Source organism: Microtus pennsylvanicus, chromosome 9 (genome assembly GCF_037038515.1).
Source record: "Microtus pennsylvanicus isolate mMicPen1 chromosome 9, mMicPen1.hap1, whole genome shotgun sequence".
NCBI classification, from domain to species: Eukaryota; Metazoa; Chordata; class Mammalia; order Rodentia; family Cricetidae; genus Microtus; species Microtus pennsylvanicus.
This window is the reverse complement of record NC_134587.1, coordinates 90,341,308-90,364,548: the sequence shown is the minus strand read 5'-3', so window position 1 is coordinate 90,364,548 and position 23,241 is coordinate 90,341,308. Positions and strand designations below refer to the sequence as shown.

Sequence of the window (23,241 nt, the reverse complement as noted above, 5' to 3'; positions counted from 1 at the left end):
AACAAATCTGCTTCCAATTAAATTAACCCAACTAGGTAATTTGTTTCCATTATAATTTGTGTTTTATTTTGTACATATATATTATATATTTTTATTTATTCTCAGTCTCAGTAAGGTATCAAAGTCAAATAAAGTTGTATATATATACATAAATTAACTAAAGTAAGAATATTTTTGTACAATTTAAATGTAAAGATTAGGATAATTGTCTATCTAATTTTACATATATAATTGTAGGGTAAGAATATTTGAATTTATACCTTTTTTCCTGATGAATTCTAAAATGTATTGTTGCTGATACTCTCATACTCTTGAAAAAGATCTCAAATGCTTGTTTATCAAAGTTGTAACTTTGTGACCTTCATTCATGTCATTTCTTTTAGCTTCCTATACAAATAATTTAAATCAACTTAGGTGAATAGAAACTAGGACTGCTAGAAAGACATAATATCTTCTCAATATAGCAGAGCAGTTGTAAAAAATTAACTTACAGCAGCTTTAACATCATGCTTAAGTACTTTATTACCAAATCCCATCAAGTTGTGACTTAAACGTGAAACACCACTTCCTGCTTTGGCCAAATGTTCTGTTTATTTTTTTTTTTTTTTGTCTAGTAGTATTGCCCTGATAAATTTTTCACTGTCCAAACCAAGATCACATGTATAATTTTTTTTTTTTTTGGAAACACAAATTTGTCTTGTAAGTTTTATTTAAAACAACAACAACAAAAAAAAGAACGTTGGTTGGGTTGGGCTGTGTGTTGGATCTGTGAAGAGTAGGGAAAGGCTTGTCCATGTGATTTAAAAATAGTATAAAATTCTTAAGGAGATTATTTCTTTTTGAAAAGAAATACCAAATATAATTTTAAAAAATAAATTAGTCTTTATAGAAAGAAAGAAGATATATTAAATGTCATTTCCCTGGAATGCTAGGAAAAGTTTAAATATTTCAACACGAAATGTTACCACTCAGGGAAGTAAGAACACAATTCATAAGATGGGTTTTATTAAAGTGCTAAATAATATATTTATGAGATGCAAATCTAGTTAACATCAGTACTCATGTTTTTTCTTACTTTTGTTGATACTGTTTTTGATTAGAAATTTACTAAAAATTTCAATAATACATTTTCACAAATAAAATAAAAAAACACTAATTGGTATTTGCAGGACTAAGGTAGAAAAAAATCTGATGTTGAGAATCCTACTTTGAGTACAAATTACAGAAAAATGGCAATGTTATCAAAATTTAAATTACATTAAACTTCTAAAAATATTTTTATTTGATATCCTTTGAATTAAATCTGAAGTGAACACATGTTTTTCTTTCAAGTATGACTGCTTTACAAGTACAAAGAGAAGGGTTTAAGTTGTTTACATCATGCAATCTTTGGCATTTAAAAATCAAATTATTTTTTTATCAGGAGAGTATCTAAATTGAAGGAGCATTTGTCAAATGGGATTACATGAAGTACTGAGACTCAGTAAAGGAAGCTCTTCTTTTGGCCATCAGAGCAGATTTAGTAGTTGTCTTTGTCATTTTTAATATGTAATAACAGACTTGTCAGTGATAAAGACTCAAAAGTCAATTGCAAGAACCCAAGGATGGGTGAAATTTAAGTCCCTTGAAACTTTGACTTTTCACATTTCTTACTTGGATCTTCTTTGAGGGATTAATGCAATTCTCAGATTAGTGAAGATCAACATTGTAAATCATTAGGTAAGCATGGAATGTTTTATATATTACACATTTTAAGAAGAAACCATTTATATTATTTTAATAATTTATAGTATGGCATTGAGTTCTGTTTAGAAAGCATATTTACACACGCACTATACATATAAGAACATAATAGAGTCATACACATATGTGAATCTATGGATGAGTCAACATGAACTGAAAAGGTAATCAAATGTATTAATTATCACACATTCAAACATCAACTTTTGCTACTTCAACTATATTGAAGATTTTTTTATTTAGTAAAGATGCTCAAAGGACTTAAAAAATTAATATATTATAAAAGAACCTTATAATCCTTTCTTTTTATTTACTTATTAGCCATTTTAGTCCTTTTGTGCTGCTACATCAACAAATGAACAGTAAAAACACCAGATATAGGGTGTGGGTTCACTTGTTAATATTGAACAAAAATTCATGATTTACAATTATGTAAACCAGGAAGACAGTATTTGCACCGATCCCTTGAACATCCTGTCATCACTTTAAGATCAAAGAAAAGTACATAGTCCTTTACACATAACAGTATATTTAATAAAAATGGAAGATTCCTATAGAGAATCAAATAATAAAAATGCACTGCAAACAGAGAAATCATATGTTAAATCTATAATAATATTTAAGGACATACTAGACAGAAAGAAATCACACTAGGTCTCTTTGAGGAATAAAGACAGTATTACTGATTATTTAAATAGATGTTCAGCAACTATTTAGAAACTAAACCAATTATGAGGCAATTATAATATATAATTTTTATTAACACGAACTCTTAAAAATGATATAATTTATAATTGAAATTTAACATGGAATACATTGGTAGTTTTCCTAAATTGATATACAAGGATTAAATTCATTTGGGCAGGAATACAATGACAATAATAATAAATTGGATGTTTTTGTTCATATTTGTCATTTATCCTTAGTCAATTTTCATTATAGTCTTTTAACATTTGTTTTGTGATTTACATGCAGTATTGTACTATAATCAGTGCTATGTAGTAGATAAACAAATCCCAATTATTAAGAGGTTGATAACAATTTCTTTCAGCTTTCTTTTCTTCAGTTTCCAATTCAGATGTTAAATATATTTTCATGGAAATTCATTTAGAGATTAAAAGCTTAGATTTTCTTCCATAATATTTTTTTCATGTAGAGAACTGAGAGGACTAAGCAATTATATTTTCATTTTTTAATGAAATTCTTTCTAATATTACCTTAAATTATGTGCTTTTATAGAAGAAGTTATTTTACCCTGAAACATAAAATAAAAGAGTGTGTAGTAATAAAAATTATAGACCAAATGAACTAAATTCAATTATCTATCTTCTATTTATTTTCTGGCTTACAGAGGTACTCTCCAGAAAATCTTTATATTGAGTCATAGAATTTTAAAAAGTCAGTGAATCTATATTCTGCTATACTCATGGATTGGTTCTTAGCACAATTGTCATAAGATAGGTTTCATCCGGCAAATGATGGAAACAGATACAGAGACCCAGGGTCAAACCTTAGGTTGATCTTAGGAATCCTGCTATAGACAGTGATCCAGAAAGTTTAAGACCAACAAATGAAAACCCATAGAATAAACTAACCTGTGTTCACAGGGTATCAGAGACTCATCTGAAAACCAGAGAGTCTGCGTAGGACTGACATAGGCTCTCTGCATATACATTGCAGTGGACTTTCTTGATCTCTTTGTGGAGGTCCTAACAGAACTAGCAGGGGCTATTTCTGACTCTTTTACCTGCTTTTTTCAGCCCTTTCCACATAATGGAAAATTGAAATTAATTAAGAATGAAAAACTCAAAAAAAAAAAAAAACCATTTTATTCAAAGTAACATATAATGGAAAATGTTTTGTTCTGTTTCTAAGAAATAAAACAAGGTGTATGTGTTACCAGATGGAAGTAGATGGCTAGGTGCTGGAGTAAACAAATGTTTTAATTAAATATACAAAAAAATTGAAAAATGTGGTAGCACTGATCATGTCTCAGCACAATGATTTAACATCTTTATATGCAAGCTGTTTCTAAACATTTTTTTTACTGGTTTAAATCAAAGTCTGTGTTTTGCTGTCTTTCAATAACTTTAATAGACTTGTTGTTTGAGTAAACAAGTTCTAAAACAAATTACAAACTATATCTTAAGATAAAAGTAAAGAATTTGAGTGAAAATATAATTCGTTTGCTAACAGAGCCCAACCACGCCTCATTAAGTCTATTTTCCATTTGTGTGCTGTGAACTAGACTTCTCTGTTTGCAAAGTATAATACTTATATTTAATTGATTGCAGAATATAGAGGGCAACAGATTTTTAAAAAGCCATTTCATTGTCTAAAATGATTGTTTTGAACCTTTGTCTATACTAGTAGGATGTGTTTAAAACTTTTATAGTATTTTTTCATAGAAAATATATACTTCTATTTTCATTTAGGAAATCTTTGTTTATGTTGGCTAAAACTTTTCAGAACCTATAAGACTATTTAGAAATTAATTCTACTATCAATGATTATTACCAAAATGTTTAACATATAATCATATTTTACATTATGGCGTTATGAGGGGAGGAAATTTATAAAGGGCCATTAATTGTCTTTATATAATTTTCAAAGAATGGTGAAAATTTTCTGTTGAAATTTTAATAAAAATGGTTAGTGTTACTCCAAGATATTTTATGTTATTTGTTTCTATTATAACAATTGATGCTTCTCTGAAGAGGATGTGAGGTACACTCTTGCATTGCTTGTGTGAATAAAAACTTGAACAGTCACCTTGGAAATAATTATGGTGGTTTCTCAGAAAATTGGGAATTACCTTCCCCAGTACTGCGTAAAAATATTTGTAGGCATATACCTAAAGGATGCACACTCACACCACAAGGAAATTTGCTGAACTTTTGTCATTGCAACATTATTTATAATAGTCCAAACCTGGAAATAACCTGGATGCACTTCAACTGAAGAACGGCTAAAGAAAATGTGGTACATTTACACAATGGAGTAGTACTCAGCAGAGAAAAAAAAACAAAAACATCTTGAAATTTGTATGTGTATGGGTGGAACTAGAAAAAAATATTCTGAACAAGTTAACTAAGACACAGAGAAAAACATGGTATGTACTCACTCATAAGTTGATATTAGATTTAAAGTAAAATATAAACAATATATAGTCCATGATCCCAGAGAATCTAGGTAGAACCCTAAAAGAGACAAACATGGATCCCCCTGGGAAGGAAAAACACATGTACTTGTGGTATGATTGAGCATCCTTTGGATATATACCCAAAAGTGATATTACTGGGTCCTGAGATAGGTTGTTCCCTAATTTTCTGAGAAATCACCATACTGATATTCAAAGCAACCATACCAGTTTGAACTCCCACCAAAAATGGAGTAGTGTTCCCTATATTTCACATCCTTTCCAGCATAAGTTGTCATCAGTGTTTTTGATCTTGACTATTTTTACAGGTGTCAGATGGAATCTCAAAGTTGTTTTGATTTGCATTTCTCTGATGGATAAGGATGGTGAGCATTTCCTTAAGTGTCTTTTGGCCTTTTTAAATTCCTCTGTTGAGAATTCTCAGTTTAAGTCTGTAACCTATTTCTTTTTTTCCTTTTTTTTATTAATTGTTTTTAATTAAAAATTTCTGCCTCCTCCCCACCTCCCTTTTTTTAATGGATTATTTGTACTTTTGATGACCAATTTCTTGAATGCTTTGCATATTTTGGAGTTCAGCACTCTGTCCAATGTGAGGTTGCTGAAGATCTTCACTCATTCTGTAGGTTGCCGATTTGTCTTGTTGACTGTGTCCTTTGCTTTACAGAAGCTTCTCAGTTTCAAAAGGTTCTATTTATTAATTGTTTCTCTTAGTGTTTATACAACTGGAATTATGTTTATGAAGTGGTCTCTTTTGCCAGTACGTTCCAGTGTACTTCCAACTTTGGATTTTATGAGGTTCAGTGCACTTGGCTTTATGTTGAGGTTTTTTATCTATTTGGTCTGAAGTTTGTGCATGGCAATAGATATGGCTCTATTTTAATTCTCCTACATGCCACCATGATTTGTTGAGCATTCTTTTTTCTTCTATTTTTAAAATATATATTATTTGTGACTTCTACATTATCATATATTATGAATTTTATTACATATATATTTTCCAACACAATGTATTGTCAAACAAATAATTCTGCAAATTCAAATCATGTTATGTATAGAATCTTCTGTATCTAAAACTCATTGATATCAAAACTATATGATTTTTCTCATTTTAACTTCTTTTACTTTTTATTGAAGATAGATACTTTTAAAATAAAATATATCTTGATTCTAGTTTTCTCTCACTATACTCCACTCAGTTCCTTCCCAACTAGCCTCCTCCTTGGATCTACTCCTAATCTGGCTCTCATTAGAAAAAGAAAAAAGAAAACAAGGTTCTACGATATGACAATCAAGCATGATAAGGTAAAATAATAGTAAGATGACACAAAACTGTTATATGAAACTGGACTTGACTAACAATCATGAGAAAAAAATGAGCAGACACAAGTGTGAGAGACACACAGTTGTAAGACCTATAAAAACAAAAAGGTAAAAGCTATAATATGTATGCACAATAGTTGGTAGGCCTTATACTTGCTGATGCAGTCTTCATGTGCTCATGTGTGCCTTACTTAACTGATTTAGAGGGCCTTGTTCTCTTGCTCTTATAATCTTTTCTTCTTCCTCTTTCCAATGGTTTCCCTGAGCTTGAAGGGAAGAAACTGATGGAGACCTTTCATTTAGATACTCTCTACATAATGTCTGGCTAGGGTATCTGCATATGTTCTTACCTTGTGGTGGTTTAAAAGAAAATACCCCCAAAGGGAGTGTCACCATTAGGAGCTGGGGCTTTGTTGGAGTGTGTGTGGCCTTGTTGGAGGAAGTGTGACACTGTGAAAGCAAGTTTTGAGGACTCATGTATACTCAAGATACTGCCTAGTGTCCGACCATTTTCTGTCGTCTTTCAATCAAGATATAAGGACTCTCAACTCCAGCACCATGTCTGCTTGCATGCTGCCTTGCTTTCCACTGTGAAGATAATGGACTGGCCTCTAAAACAATTAAGTGAGACACCCCAATTAAATATTTTCATTTATATGAGTTGTCATGGTCTTTGTGTCTCACAATTAAGTAAAGACAAAACAAAATAACAATTCTTCTTTGAGAAAAGAGAAATACTTTCGTGGCAAGGAATGCAGGGCATGGTTTGAAAAGAGCTTAATAAGGGTGAACTGTGGATTCCAGAAATGACAGAGAAACATGGGTTCATGTATCACTGTGCAAATACAGTATATGTAAGAGCTTGATAAGTTGAAACTTGAGAGAAACCAGATACTGATTCTTTTTTGGTGATGACCGATATAAATATAGAGAAACATGGTATTATGATACTTGTTATCTTTACCTATATAAAAAAGTACACTTCTGTTTATGAAGAAGAAGGACTTCTTAATATTATTTGCTTAAAATAGAATATACAGATATACTTATATATATCAATATATGTATACCCATATATATGTATATATTATATATTAATGTGTGAGTATATGTACTCTACATACTTTCATAATTTATAGAACAGTGTTTATTATTTGGATAATGCCTTATCTGAGATTGTATGTAAATGAATAATTTAGAACATTTAGCAAAAATATCCTGCAAGATATTTATGCATGCAAATTAGTGAGCAAATCATATTTATAAATTTTATCATTGATCAAACTCTTGGGCAATATAGAACAATCACTAAGTGACAATTTTAGTTAGCATGAGATATTTAAGCCTGTGGCTTTGCACAACATACTGCTTTATAGTATTTTCATGAGAAGTAATTGATATGTTGTGTTGGAAGAGGACCTGCTTGTTTGTCCTGGCTACCTGGCTTAGCCCCAAAATAACCACACAGAAACCACATTAATTAAATCACTGCTTAGCCCATTAGCTCTAACTTCTTATTGGCTAACTGTTGCAACTTAATTTAGCCCATCTCCATTAATCTGTGCATCACCACGAGGTTGTGGCCTAACAGCAAAATTTCAACGTGTCTATTTCTGGTGGTGGTGACTTCAAGGTGTCTTCCTGACGCTGCTTTCTTCCTCCCAGAATTCAGTTCTGTCTTCCCCACCTACCTACGTTCTGCCATATAAATAGGCTAAGGAAGTTCCTGCATTCGTTAACCAACAAAGGCAACACATAGACAGAAGGCCCTCCCATACCAATGTTATACTTATAAATGATATAGATTGTTATTAATCTAAAAGTACACATATGAAAACATTATTTTAAATACTTATATTAAGATTCTAAGTTTCCTCTGCTATGTACAAATAGGCATAAAAAATTCTTTTTTCAATGGGTGGCTATTAACATCAAGAAATATAACTGTTCAAAGTATTGGTAATAAATGATTGCTGAATGCTTAGCCCTAAGCTGGCAACAGAGTATCCAATGATAAAAAGGGGCATTACGGGGATAATTTGAAAGATTTTAAAAAGGTGGAGAGTGGAGAAGTGTCATATGATATTCTTTCTTATAGATACAACATCCTTGTTATCATCATGGATACACAGAAGCCATGATAAATTCCACAAACTTGAAAAACAAAATTGTAAATGTAGAAAAAGCATGAATTTGAGAAGAGGTTATTTATATATATATGGGAGACAAAGAGAGTAACAGGTTTTGAATATGTTCATAATACATTATATATATATGCATAAAATTGTCAAAAATATATTTTAAAAAGTAACAAAATTGATACTTGACTGAAACCTGACACTAAGACTTAATGCATAATAACTATTGTTTGAAATTGTTGAAAACCTTAAAAGAAATTATATAACTCAAGAAGTGAAGAATCATAACTTATATGTAATTAGAGACATGTTGGAATAAACACTATTACTGTAGTTTCATAAATACCTTAATTAATGACTTTGCTGTTTGGCATTATCAACTAGTCTAATATTTAATTTTATTGACCACACCTTTTTTATGATTGAGAGCATAAGCAATGATTTCACACAAGTTTCACCATTAATACATGAGAGGTGTAGTGTATAATAGTGTTCATTTATTACTAAACAATACAATGTTTCAGCCCCACTGTATTGACATGGGATCCCCCTCTGGCCTGGTACAAAATTTCAGTATTTATATATGACTCTATTTTGGTTTCCAAAAGTTTCCAGAAAGAAATTAATTTTATTTCCCTTTCTTTGTAAAGTTTGCATAAAGTTGAAGCAAATTCTTTGATGTTGTACTATTACAGGAAGTTATGAATTTTTAATAAGAATTCATTTTATGTTATGCCAATAGTAAGTGACAGAGACAGCTGTAGAGAAAAATTGACCATAAATAATATCTGAATTCTTAGGATCAAATTTGACTGATGGTTCTTCTCATGAGTCAATGGATATTAGCTATAAAGCTTTATGAACATACAAAATGAAACAGGAAAATCATCCTTCTATAACTCCTATATAACCAATAAGAAATACAAAGGCCCAAATTTTATATTTTCCTCCATGAATATTACATAGGTTTGTGGATTTTATGAGAATGGCAGGATAGACATATCCTGTTCTGAAACGTTTTCGAAAAACAAGAGCCTAAACAGTACTGGGACTTTTGTCTGAAATGCTGGTCCTCAGGCTCCAGGCTAGAACAGCTTTATCATAACAAAACTTTAATAAGATCCCCTGGTGATTATTTGACAATCTAATTGTAAAATAGCTGTACTTCAAGGTACATAACCCACTTGAGTACACTGAGGGGGTAGTTAATACAATATTAGAATGATATTCTTATGAGGCTTTTTTTCATCTATGAGTTTTTCAATGAAAATTAATAGTTATTTTCAATATTTGGAGATGATGTACATGGGAAACTAGTAACTCTTTGACTTCATAGTATGAAATCCTTTTTAAAGTCTAAGGAAACTGGACTCAATTTGTTTTTGTAAATATTCAGTCATATGTTTCTTAGCCAAACTACCTTCATTCTCACAGACAGAAAATTATACTGGATTTCCTTTCCAGTTTTAATAGGATGACTTTTCCTTGTCTTATTGTGCTTCTTTTGTTCCATTTGGTTGACATCTCTTGATTTTCTAAAGAGGACACAGAAGGGTTATGGAGCTGTGGGAGAGGAAAGGAGGGAGGGTAATTATTTTGAGTGGAGGAGGGGAAGCCGAGGTTGAGATGTGGTGTATGAGAGAACCTATATTCAATATAAAAGGAAAAATACAATACACACAAACGCTCACTTTCATGAAAGGAATGCAATTTTTTTTCTAGAAAGTCTGATACAAGAAGATGATTTTGAGGGGCATGGTGGTGTGTGCCATTAATCCAAGCACTGGGGAGTCAGTCAAGTGTGTCTCTGCATGAAAGGCAGCTTGGATCATACAGTACATATCAGGACAGTCAAGACTACTTTCAGTGACACTGTCTCTAAAAGAAAATTATCCACTCAGTTCTAAATATTTATTTTTGTAACCTACTCTATTATTTAAGTGCAATGGCAACATGATTCCTCAAATACTTGATGTACTATTTGAGAGCAAAGAACTCCCTTATAAGGTTGTGAAGTTTCTATGAAATCGTAGAGATCGAAATTTTACTTTCCATTGGTATATGTAAGAAGTGAAGAGGAAGATTCCCCAAAGTGACTCCGATTGCTGGAATCTCCAGGAAGCAGATTGGAAACTATTAGAGATCATCTAGCATCGCAGTTATATGATTGCAGATAAACAGTAGTTTCATAGTAAAGAAAGGAACAAACCTCTAAAAATGTGCACAAGAAAGAGTATCTAGTCTGCTTAGAAGGCTGCAGCTCCAGGTCGGGTGAGCTCTCCAACCCATGTGCTTAAGCACAATGGTATAAGGTAAGAAACAAGGCTTAAGGCAATGATAAGGAATCATACAATTTTCTCTGTTTTCAGTAATAGAGAAAAGAAAGAAAGGTAGGTAGTCACTTGGAAAAATCTCTTTTCTGGACACCAGTTATTTGACAATTTGAAGTAGTCTATCAATTGCTCTTGCTCTATGGGGGAATGTTTGAGACACAACCTCAGAGTGTTCTATAAGTTGGGAATATGACCTGAACCTTAGAATGGAATGGGCTGCATAAAGAGATATATGGCAATTATACCTATGCCAGAGACTATACACGAACAGACTGAACAACTGCATCGATAGGGAACCTATAAGGAATATCTTCCTACGATCATTTCTCTGCCCAGTTTTGACATTCTTTAATAAATAGCTAATTTCAACTTTCTGGATAAGTTTTATCCGCTCTTGCTGATTTTGCTTTGCTATTATTTAAGTGTTATTTACTTATTCATTTATCATTTGTATATATTTTTAGAGGAGCTATAGCAAGTTTTCTCTAAAGAAACATCTGTGGAACTAATGATGATCTTCCTCTCCTGAATTCCCAATGTATATATTATTTCTATTTGTCTTGTTGTTCTCCTTCCACTCATTCATTTATTCTACCTTTAGTGGACCTGCCTCTTCTCCCTTTTTCTTACTCTAATCCCTTCTACTTATTCTCCATTTTCTTTTACCTTATACTAGCTATTCATTACCATCACAGATTTAATAAAAATGTGTTAATATTTGGGAATTGAAAAGATTATATATAGAAAATTAATATAGAGGAATGAGTATATTTTCATACACTTTTAAAATGAAATTATTTACAGTACGCTTTAAAATATGTTTACTTAATAGTACAAGTTGAGTAAAAGCTAAATTGCCTTCCAAAACTCTTATCTGAACAAAGGAACAAAAAAGAATCACAGGTGTTTAAATAATAGCACTGATCCTTTTCTTCCCGAGAAGCATGCACCTACATGGGCTATACGCAAAGGTTTTGACAGAGCAAATGGAATAGTGCCTTCCTCAGAAAGAAGAAAATCAATGAATCTGTATTCAATAGAATCATCCTGCTGGTCTCAGCTGTCCAGACCTTAGGTTTCAGTTTCCCTTATTGAGGCCCGGTGGATGTTCCCTTTGCCTTTGTCGAAATGCTCCATCTAGTTAACAAGTGAAGAAAGATAGCAAGCAATAATACTCCACAAAAACTCCCTGACAAATTTATGCTTTCAGGGAAAGCAGAGTGAAGATTTCTAAGTGTTCAATGTTTATTTAGGAGTTATGTATTTCACTCTTGCTAGTTTGTATACATTTGCTCTCGGTAGTTTGCCAGAGGAGCTCCTTCAATGTGTTGTTTGCATTACCTTGGTCAGCTTTGGCACTTATTCTTAACATAGACTCTAAATGCTTTCACCAATTTCTATGTTTATTCATGCAAAAAATAGTAGCAGTACAAGATGTATGTAAAGATGTAAAGCCACAAGAATGGAAATCTTTGTTATTATGGAAATGTTATCAAATAGTAATTCTTCAGGGACATTTCTAGAACTTTGTGACAATGTGGACAACAATTTTGACACATATTAGTTACATCAGCCCTGTTAACATAATAGACCCCTATGTAATGACTATTACATGATTACATGTAAAGAAGACATGACTAACTGCTGCTGCATATCCATTTGAAATTCCTGGCCATTTTATCTTGACATTATTCTGTTGGGACCACGCATGTTAAACTTACCCATCTAAGCTGTATTTGCAATGCTTCTTATCTCTAGCCAAGCATACCTTTGATATCTTTACACCTTACTATTTGGACAAGACATTAAAGGTTCACATCATTTCCACATCAAAGACATCTTAGGGAAGGAGGAGACCGGAGTTCAGCTCTCTACAGTATTATGCATTTTGACAAAATTATTTCAATACTGCCCTTGAAATAACATCCATAGCTTGATGTCAATTTCTCTCCTAATTCTGCTCTATATTTTCAACTTAGAAGATAATATAAAACTAACTAACAATGTCTTTCTCATTCATCTGATAGATTAATTGAAGAATGATTTTAATTATGCCCATGGGTATAAACAAATGTTAGAGCAAACTATTCTTGTTTGTTAAAAACATATTGAAGAACAGTAAATTTGACAAAGTAGTGACACAGTTACTTCATTTTATTTGTAATTGTTTAAGTAAAATATAAGTCAAATATTTGCAATGTCTTATTATTAAAAATCAAGTCCAAAATTTATATTGAAAAATGTGTTTTGTTTGTTAGATTTTTAAGATATTACATAATTTTCAATATCAAGTTCCATTATTCAATGTAAAGTAACATGGGTTTATAAAGTTGAAATAAAGATTTGAGTATAGGCATGAAAAATTAAATTATTAACTTCAAATACTTGTAATATGAGTCTCAAAATATTTTAACTCTTACTATTAAAAATATAAGTCTTCCTTTTAACTTCAATTTAGCACTGAGCTAAGATAAGAGCCTGGGCAATTTGGAATACTTAGTTTATAAAAATTACAATTTTCTTTAAATATTGAGATATTCTATTTCCATGATCATTTATGATTACAGAGAAAATATTTTAAGTTAAAACATGTATTATTTGCTGTGGAGATATAAGCAATAGCAGAACTTATTAATGTTATGTCATAATTGGGATTCTTTTACTTAGATACAATCATTGACATTTGCCTCCTCATCAGAAAGTGTGCTAGCATGGGTTTTTCCAACTGATTTTGCCACACAGGTAAAAAGACTTGAAGATTTGTATTTCTTTTTGTTTGGTTTTGTTATGTTTCTTTGTTTTTTTAAAACATTTGAAATTATTTTTGAATATGATCCTATTATCTGCCCAAAGCAGAGGTAGGGGAGAGATATACAAAAACACCACAATCAGGAAAATATAAAATTTGTAAATATATATCAGCCTATAAAAGACTTTCTTTGCAGTAGAAACAGCCAACACTTAGAAGTAATTTAAACCAAGATATTATTTTTTTTTTTAAAATCTGCACATTTTTAAAGGAGCTGAGCATCTGGAGAGACAGGAGCTTTGGTGACAGTTAGGCCCGCTCTTGTGATTTATCTTTTGAGAAATTAATGTAAATTTATATGTGGATGGTATAACAGTTAATCCACAAATAAACTGAATTTCAGTAATATTTCAGAAGCCTTCATGGGGGAATTGCTAAACATTAAAATGTCTATATGATTACTGAAAAATTTCAATATGTGGTAGCCTCTAACAAATGAAGGAAACTTTCTCCAGTGCTAATGTCATAACAATAAAAGTAGCATGACATTTTCACAGGAATAGATAAATAGAGCAATACACCAAAATGAAAAATTGAGACAGACTCAATATTCATTAAATTAGGCACCACAAATAGAGGAGGGAAAACAAGAGTCTATATAGTTTAAGAAAATTTATTAAATTTCATAAAAAACACCTCATCCCCATCTGACACAATTTGCAGAGACGAAAACAGTATACACGAGCAGATACTCAATGTCACCAATAATCACAAACATCGCATGTAAAAGAGAATAATTACCTATAATTTTCTTCTTTTTTAGCTTAGAAAAATTAGAAGGTATTTTAATGTTTCAAGAACCGGTCCTGATAGAGTGATGAAAAACTTTCTTTATCGCTGTTTAGTATGCAGATTACTCATTCTACAGAGTAATTTTTCATAGCTAATTAATCAGGTACATTCTGTAAAAGAATAATTTTTCATTAGGCTTTGCTACGGCAAGGAGCTATCCCAAATTCCAGTGGTTCTTAATTTCTTATTTATGTTCTGTGACAACAAAATGAGTATCTGCGGTTGTGTTCTCTTTAGTTGTCTGTGTCTTCATGCATCTTTAGCTAGAGTTCTGAGTGGAAAGACTGTCTTAGATTCAAAAGTTTTTCTTCATGATTGGAGAATGGAGCTGAGAGGAACCACAACGACACTTAGGGACTCCGTGTAGGATAGGCCCATTTCAATGGGAAATATAAATTTTGATGAATTCTACGACGCAGTATTATTAGACGATCAACCAGGAGATATTCATTAATTTGTAAATAATTACTTGATTTGAGTTTGTTAACCTTTGCATGTACACACAAGCAAAACATGTTATAAAATAAAATGATTTATCAGACCAAGAAAAGCACAGGTTAACAATAAAAGTGAACTCCACCTTTGCTCAATGCTCATTTAGGTACCAATAATCTAGACTGAAAGCCCTAGGTCTGCTTTTCTTTCTTTCTTTTTTTTTCAAAAAAATAAACGTATTTATTTTTTTACATGCTGGCCTCAGTTTCCCCTCTGTCCTTTCCTCCCAGTCCCTCCTGTTTCCACCCTTCAAAGCACTCCTCCTCTGTTTCTGTTAGGAAAGGGCAGGGTCTCCCACTGAGTATCAACAAAACGTGGCAGATCAAGTTGCAGTAAGACTAAGCACCACCCCATGTCTTAAGGCTGAACAAAGCCACCTAGTGTAAAAAGTAGAGTCCGAAAATCCTGCAAAAGAGTCAGAGAGAGCCCCCGTTTCCCTTATTCAGACGTCCGCAAGAAACATAGCTACACAATTGTTACATAGATGCAGAGAGCTAAGTAAATCCCAGACAAGTTCCCATTTGTAGGTTCAGTCTCTGAGCCTAGGTATGTATGTGAATTCTGTGAGTTTTCTTTCGGCGTTCTTCGTTTGGCTGTGGGTCTGCATATGGTTTCACCAGTTGCAGAGAGGCAGAGAGGTGTCATGCAGTTACACAGGTCTGTCTTTTTTTTTTTTTTTTTTTTGCTTTTCGAGACAAGGTTTCTCTGTAGCTTTGGAGCCTGTCCTGGAACTAGCTCCTGTAGACCAGGCTGGCCTTGAACTCACAGAGGTTCGCCTGCCTCTGCTGCCCTCACGCTGGAATTAAAGGCGTGCGCCACCACCTCCCGGCCTCAGATCGGCAGTTTTTAAATATGAACACCATGATGAACTTGAAATAATGTACGAAAAATGGAAATCATTTTGAAATTGTGTCGTTTAGTAATAATCTCTGGTACAAGGAAATTAAAAGGGAATTCCAGTAATAACAGGTAGATGTTTTCTATATTTAGACATTCAAAATGCCTTATTGTAATCAAAGCTCCTGAGACACAGAGCTAGTGCAGTTCATTCCCAAACACAGAAGTTGAGGTTTCTGAGCTGAGATCAGTGACGATATTTCAATATGGGACTGAGAATTGGAAATACGATGGAACAAATTCGTTATAAAACTATATATTAGTTCCTTAAATCAAATCGAAATCTCTAATGCTTCTTTTTGTCTAGAGAGATTTGTATTGCTGCTGATCATAGACTGAGTTAGAGCCACACAGATAGCCCTGAGTATGATCTGCTTTTGTAGCTAACTTTAAATGTCTCTACATACAATCAGTGTACTCCTTATCTCCATTTTTTTGTGAACATGTTTGCTTTGCATCATAGGTTGTGTATGATATATCTTAGTATGCATACTCAATGTGCAGAAAACATTTTAGGAGGGAGAATTAAATTGCAATCACTAATCACTTACTATGCAAAGAATTTACAAACTAAATTCAATGAAAATTGCCACTAAATACAAATTTTAATTTACAGCTCAATGAGGGGGCTAAGTAAAATGCGGTGAACTAGCTATGATCATGCACTTTTGATGCAAATCTAATTCTCATAAGGCATCGGAGGACTCAATGATCTCTCTCCACAGCATAACATCCCACTACAAACCCTCCAAGGCAACAGAATTTATTGGGATGTTCCTCAAAGAACAAGCTAGTAACTGCCTGTTCTCTGCTCCCAGTAATGACACAGGGAGATTTATTTAGGCATTGGATTTCAAGATTTGCTAAATTCTGTTTGTTAAATAAAGATAAAAAAGACATAGTTTGATTTACTCTAAACATCCATTACAATAATTTTACAATAGTATAACATCAAATATCTGGTTGATTATATTTGTATTTATTTTTAAAAATGAGTGCATTAGTTTACATATATGGATGTCTTATCTTGTATATGTATGTGAATAATTTGCAGGATGTATGCCTGCATCATTCAGAAGAGACTTTAGAGCTCCTGAGTCTAGAGTCGGAGATAATTGTGAGCCTGTGAGTGGTGGGGATCTAACTCTGGTTCTCTGTAACAGCAATCTGTGCACTTTCACACTGAGCCCTTTTCCAGCTCCCAAGTAGTTCCTTGTACTTCAAATGTATTATCTGATAAGTGCATAATTAATTTTAATGAATATAACATTTTTAATATGTCAAAAGATCTATTGAACCTTTGGAATATGACATCAACATTTCATCCTGGATATAAATCAAGCTGTGTCTTTAGAAAGAGTGGAAGATGCGTATAGCTAGAGAATATTTTTAAATCATTTTATTATTTAAATTGAAAGGTTATTTCACTTAAGAATGTTCAAAGAATGATAATATATAGAAATATGAATGATAATTAAAATAGAAATTCAAGTAATAGGAAAGATTTCACAAATAAGTGAAAGAAGTTCAAAATATACCTAAGATAAAACAATATCTTAGAATCAAAAGTTGATCCTTGGTGGGTCTGATATGAAAATCTGTCATGGAGAGATTGATGTACAGACTTTACAATAAGTTGGTTGGGCTTGGCTCATGAGTTCCACAAATAGCATGACCTTATCTCATGTCCGCTGCTTCCTTTGCAACATCATGTGAACCGTGATACACATGAATGTCAAGTGCTCTTGCTCTCCACTCCCTCTTTCTCTTTTTCTCCAAAATAGGTTGTTTATTGCCGATGTGTCACTGGAAATACGTTTTAGAAATGAAAGGAATTAGAGAATACTCACTGATTTTTCTAAACAAGGAATTTTAACATGCACCATGGTTTGAACAATTCCTTGTAATGAAACTGAGATTTGTTTTATACATCCTTTATTGCTTTTTATGTCACATGGGTAGAAATGCCTTCATGATTTCTTATGTGAACCAATGTATTTGTATATTCAAAGCACACAAAGTTTTTTTTTCTACATACAAACTGACCTATAGCAGGAAAGAGAACAGTACTAAAGTATATAATTTAAAATAATACAATTAGGGACAATCATTCTGATGTGACGTGCCTAGAGAGCTAATGGCAACCCATCATATATGGAATATAGAATTAAATCAAATGATTATATATATATATCTTTCTTTATATTCAGTTAAGTAAAAAAATAGTGAGCTAGAAGGTCCTGAAGCTGCACTAATAGTGAAAATATCTATATGTGTCATTATGATAAATAAAGAAATGATTCCACACGTTAAGTGTGGCAAGTATTAAGCCAGTGCATATCAAGAAGACAGATTGGCGAAATGTTTAATTATAGAAAATTAAACATTTATCTCACAAAAGCATGTGATTCTAATAATCTCAAGAACAGGAAAGCATGCACTCAATTTAGGTCGAGTATATTTAAGGGATCCCATAAATCCTGAGACAGAAAAACATCTCTGCGCATCTACAAAACAAAATGAATGGCAGGACTTTTGATGCCATGGAGCTAATACTGAATATCATAAAATAGAATCACTGTGAATTTCATATTCTGAATGTGGTACACCTCATGGCCATGACATTTTCCTAACTCTAGCTGTCTCCTCAGGGCCTACATAAGATTGAAACTATAAACAAGTAACAAGGGATTTGTGGCAGAGTGGATGTGGCCCTAACTCCTTGCTAAAGTGCCTGTTAATGATGGATGCAAGGAAAGGGGTATCAATATCTTTATCTACTGAGCAGCTTCGTAGACTAAGTAGTTTCAAACCCAGATAATCCTGATAAATCTCAGCTTGTCACAAAATCGTCACCGGTACAAAAGGGGATGGATTAAGTAGAATTAGAGAAAATAAACATGTGATAGGAATTGGGGTATTATAATAATAAGAAAGCATATCACTCCTGCATGAAATTATTGATGATCAAGTAAATGATGAGAGTTCTTTTTAAAAATGTAAGTATCCAGGAAGAGAACAAAGCTTAATGTTTTAAATTGACTTTAAGTTCTTTCTAGACATTCTTAGACTTCTTGAAATTTACCTAAAAACCAGATAACACCATGGAGCTAACAAGATTTCACCATGGACCTACAAGTTCTAGTTCCTATGTTTCATGAGAATTTTTATTCTTCAGAGAATTCCACTTTAGGTTATAAATGCTGAAGTTCAAAAATACTTCTATAGAGCAGAGTTAAATATCAAGTGAGTCAAAGAAATAAAAAATGAGGTGGTTTGGATTTCTTACTTTATTACAAATGTCTGAGTAGTACTTGTATATAAAAATAAAAATGTCTACTAGCATATATTCTTAAAAATATACCACGAGACATATCACTATAATCTCAGAACAGGAGTTTTCTTTCCTTTCTTTGTTCACCATTCTCTCTCTCTGTGTCGTCATTGCTATGTTTTAAATGTGACATCAGGTGACCACCTCATCCATATACCAGAGAGTTCATTAAAGTATGTGATCTGCCTCAGCAAAGGTCTTACAGTGAAGGTTTCTTTGAATTTTCCTTTTGATTTCAAGTTTTAATTGGGAAGCCAAAAAGAACATAATCTCTACCTGTTACCAGGAAGACATCCAGGTTTCATATTAGTTTTCTTATCTCTAGTGGAAATCTGTAGCCACACAGAATAATAATGAACAAAATCTAAGGCTCTCTGTGGATCGGAAAGGAAATCAGAAAGACAGAAATTCCTCACTGTCAAGAAGTTTTTAAAACTAGTCCACATGGCATTATGCATTTTTCTCTGGTATGGTCTCAAACATATTGCAAGAAGTTTTCCAATGGGTTGAGCTCTTTTTGTGAAGGTGTTGTATTGCCAGGCTGTTAGATGAATGCACCTGGGTCTTTGGGTCTTTTTTTTTTTTTTTGGCTTTTTAGTAAAAGCTGAACAGTGTCCATAGATTTTTCTGAGCCACTTCCAACATACAGTAGAAGCTGCTGTGTTTATGTACAATACCACTGAGCAAGTGACAATTAAACTACAAAATCCTAGATATGTAGTTGGGAAACAGCAGGCAGTCAGCACAAAACTGGCACTGAGCTTAAAGAGAAAGGGTTCCGACTCTGAAATAGGAGAAAAGCTAAAAGTTCCAGGGTACAATGTACATAGAATGGGTTAATATCAACAATTTCTGATAGAAGAGACATAACCCAAAGAATAAAATATGACATCTTTTTTGTTCCTGCATAAAGCTTAGCAATAGTGTCAAATAAGCCACAAACTAGTATTTAATATTAAACTCCTTTAAAAGAGACATGTTGGTTTTCTTTCATGTGTACAAAATACATATAGTAATCTTCTATGGGCAATTGACTTAGAAATAATTATGATGTACTTTGTTCCTTTGGCCTTTGGGCATAAAAATAAGGAAGTCAAAACATTCCAATGTAAAGCAAAAGCAATTATAGTCATAGGCATTTTACCTACTGTCCACAAATTCCTTGTTATAATCCAACATATCCTGAAAAGTGGAGCTGTAAATTCAATGGACCTGTCATTAAACACAAAGGAGATACTTTAGATGTGAGTGATTACCTACTGAGATATTTGGTGTCATAAATGTACCTTGAGAGAAACTATTCACACTTGATGAATACAGTGTCAAGTGCTATAATGTCCTTTATATATATAAACAGATCTTTTCTTGACATACCTAGCAGATTCGGAATATAATTTATTTTTCATACAATTAATGATGAAAACCTATAAAATGCATTTTGCTTAATTTACATTCCTTCAATCAAATAATATGTGATATACTAGATCCAAAGAATAAGTAGTATAAGGTTTGCATAATACAAATATGTAGTGGCATTTCATTTGGATTTAAATAAATAAGCTTCCCTGAAGATCAGAAAATCAAAGTAGCCAGCCACTGGCTTTTACCTCAACCTCAGTGTTGATGTAAGATGGTGATCCTGCCTGGCGATGGTGACGCAGGCCTTTAATCCCAGCACTCGGGAGGCAGAGGCAGGTGGATCTCTGTGAGTTCGAGGCCAGCCTGGTCTACAAGAGCTAGTTCCACGACAGCCTCTAAAGCTACAGAGAAATGCTGTCTCGAAAAACCAACGCCGCAACCCCCCCCCAAAAAAAAAACTAAGAAAGAAAGAAAATGGTGATCCTCCCTCCAGAAAAACTCAGAATGACACTGAGCCTGAGAACTGTCTCTTCCCATCTCTAGTTCTGGGATTAAGGGCTTTTACTAATCCTACCTGATATCGATGGCAAGCTATTAAATTAAAGGTGTGTGTTATTGTGCCTACTGGGATAAAAGTTGTGTGCCATTGCTGCCTGGTCTGTAAGGCTGGCCAGCGTGGCTGCTTCACTATTCTGATCTTCAGGAAAGCTTTATTTATTAAAATACGAAGGCTATAAATAATATATGAAAAACTATATATAATCAGTATAATAACTATATACAATATATACAGGCAATAAATACAACAACAATGTCTAGTCTGTTTGCATTTGAAAAATTCAGAGAAAATACTCCATACCTATCCTATCTTGGTGAGTTTAAAGTCTAGTACCTCATTTACTTTCTATCATAAGTAGCTTTATGCATCAAATAAACATGGTAAATTATAACTATCTAGTTTTTAACTCCCTCACAGACACAAGAAAGAAATAATACTAATTGTGTAAAGAGGAAATGCAAGCATGTGGCTTCCAAAAGAATGTGAATAATGACAGAAATATCTGGCTCCCTGGACAGTCACCCAAATTTCCTCTGCAACATTGAGGCATCCTTCTTCAGCCTATAGTCCTATCATATCTGACAGACTTCTCTGTGAAGCAGGATATTCTGAAAAACTGTCCCTCCTTGTCTTGACATTATTTGGCAGTCACTTTCCTTTGTGGTCTTCTTGTCTAATTAAGACAGCATACTGTTGTAGTCAAGGAAGGGACATTTTCTTACCCAGTGGCAAAGAAAGTATATTTGATGTGGAGTTTCTTCAATGCCCTTATCTTCTCTGAAGTAAATTGGTGCTGCCTGAGCAGAAGTCTCCAGATCACCTGGACCTGGAAGCAGTGCTGCAGCTTCTGGAGTGTGCTGTTATAGAGAACCTGCCCAAGATCCATGTGGAACTGTCGAGAGTGCTGGCATGTCCAGGAAACTGTCAAGCTGCCAGATTTGCAACTGGTCTACCAAGCAAGAACTTTTTGGCACGAAAAGATCCAGATATCAAGGCACAAGTACCAGCAGAATTGACTTCCTCTTGAGGCTAATGTTCGATGGGAAGTCAAGAACTATGCTTTGCAGACCTTGGGTACAGAAACTCACTGGTCTTGTTCTGCTTCACAATATGTGGCTGGTGTTGCCTGTGCAGAGATCCCAGTAAATCAGTGGCCAGAACTCCTTCCTCAGCTGGTAGCCAATGTTACAAACCCCAATAGCATAGAGCACATGAAAGAGTTTGCATTGGAAGCTATAGGTTACATTTGCCAAGATACAGACCCAGAGCAGCGACAAGATAAATACAATGAGATTCTGACTGCCATAATACAAGGAATGAGAAAAGAATAACCTAGGAACAATGTGAAGTTAGCTGTTACTAATGAACTCCTGAATTTCCTGGAGTTGACCAGAACAAACTTTGACAAAGTGTCAGAAAAGCACTGTGTCATACAAGTGGTCTGTGAAGCCACACAGTGTCCAGACACAAGGGTACAAGTGCCCGCTTTACAGAATCTAGTGAAGATGATATCATTGTATTATGAAGAAATGTGATTTTTGCAATCACAGTTGAAGCAATGAAAAGTGACATTGGTGAGATGGCCAGACAAGGAGCAGAATTTTTGTCCAATGTCTGTGATGAGGAAATGAATTTGGCCCCTGAGGCTTCATAAGTAGCAGCACAAGGACGGCCACTAAAACATATCAACAGTGTAATGCCAAGGGAGCTCCAGTACCTGGTTCCCATCCTCACACAGACACTAAGGAAACAGGATGGAAACAATGACAATGATGACTGGAACCCTTGTAAAGCAACTGGGTTGGGCCTCAGGCTTCTGTCTACCTGCTGGGAAGATGACATTGTGACACATGTCCTTCTTTTCATTAAAGAGCACAACAAGAACACTGACTGGCAATACCAGGATGCACCAGTGATGGCTTTTGACAGTTATCTTGGAAGGCCCACAGCCCAATCAGCTCAAATCACTAGTTATACAGTCTATATCCACCCTAATAGAATTAATGAAAGACCCCAATGTAGTTGTTCGCGTGAAAACAACATGGACTATGGGCAGGACAATCTGAAGTTGATGCAATTTGATATTCTACAGAATTGCACAGTTGCAAATATCACTTTTGTCACCATCTCTTCTCTCCAGAAACTCTTGAAGATTATCAAATCCTCTGTGACTTATTTGAAGAAACAATGGCATAAAGTGTACAGTAAATGATTTAAAAATAGATTACAGAAGAGACACAATTGTATCTTATCTGAATAGTTCTTTAATTTTAAAATTTAGAGGAATCACTTAAGCCACATTAAA

General features: G+C 33.4%; 1 pseudogene; it reads left to right on the top strand.

Annotated features, from left to right (window-relative positions):
* The first annotated feature begins 15,676 nt into the window (after positions 1–15,676).
* LOC142857041 (importin subunit beta-1 pseudogene) lies at positions 15,677–23,002 on the top strand (annotated as a pseudogene).
* The last annotated feature ends 239 nt before the right edge of the window (positions 23,003–23,241 follow it).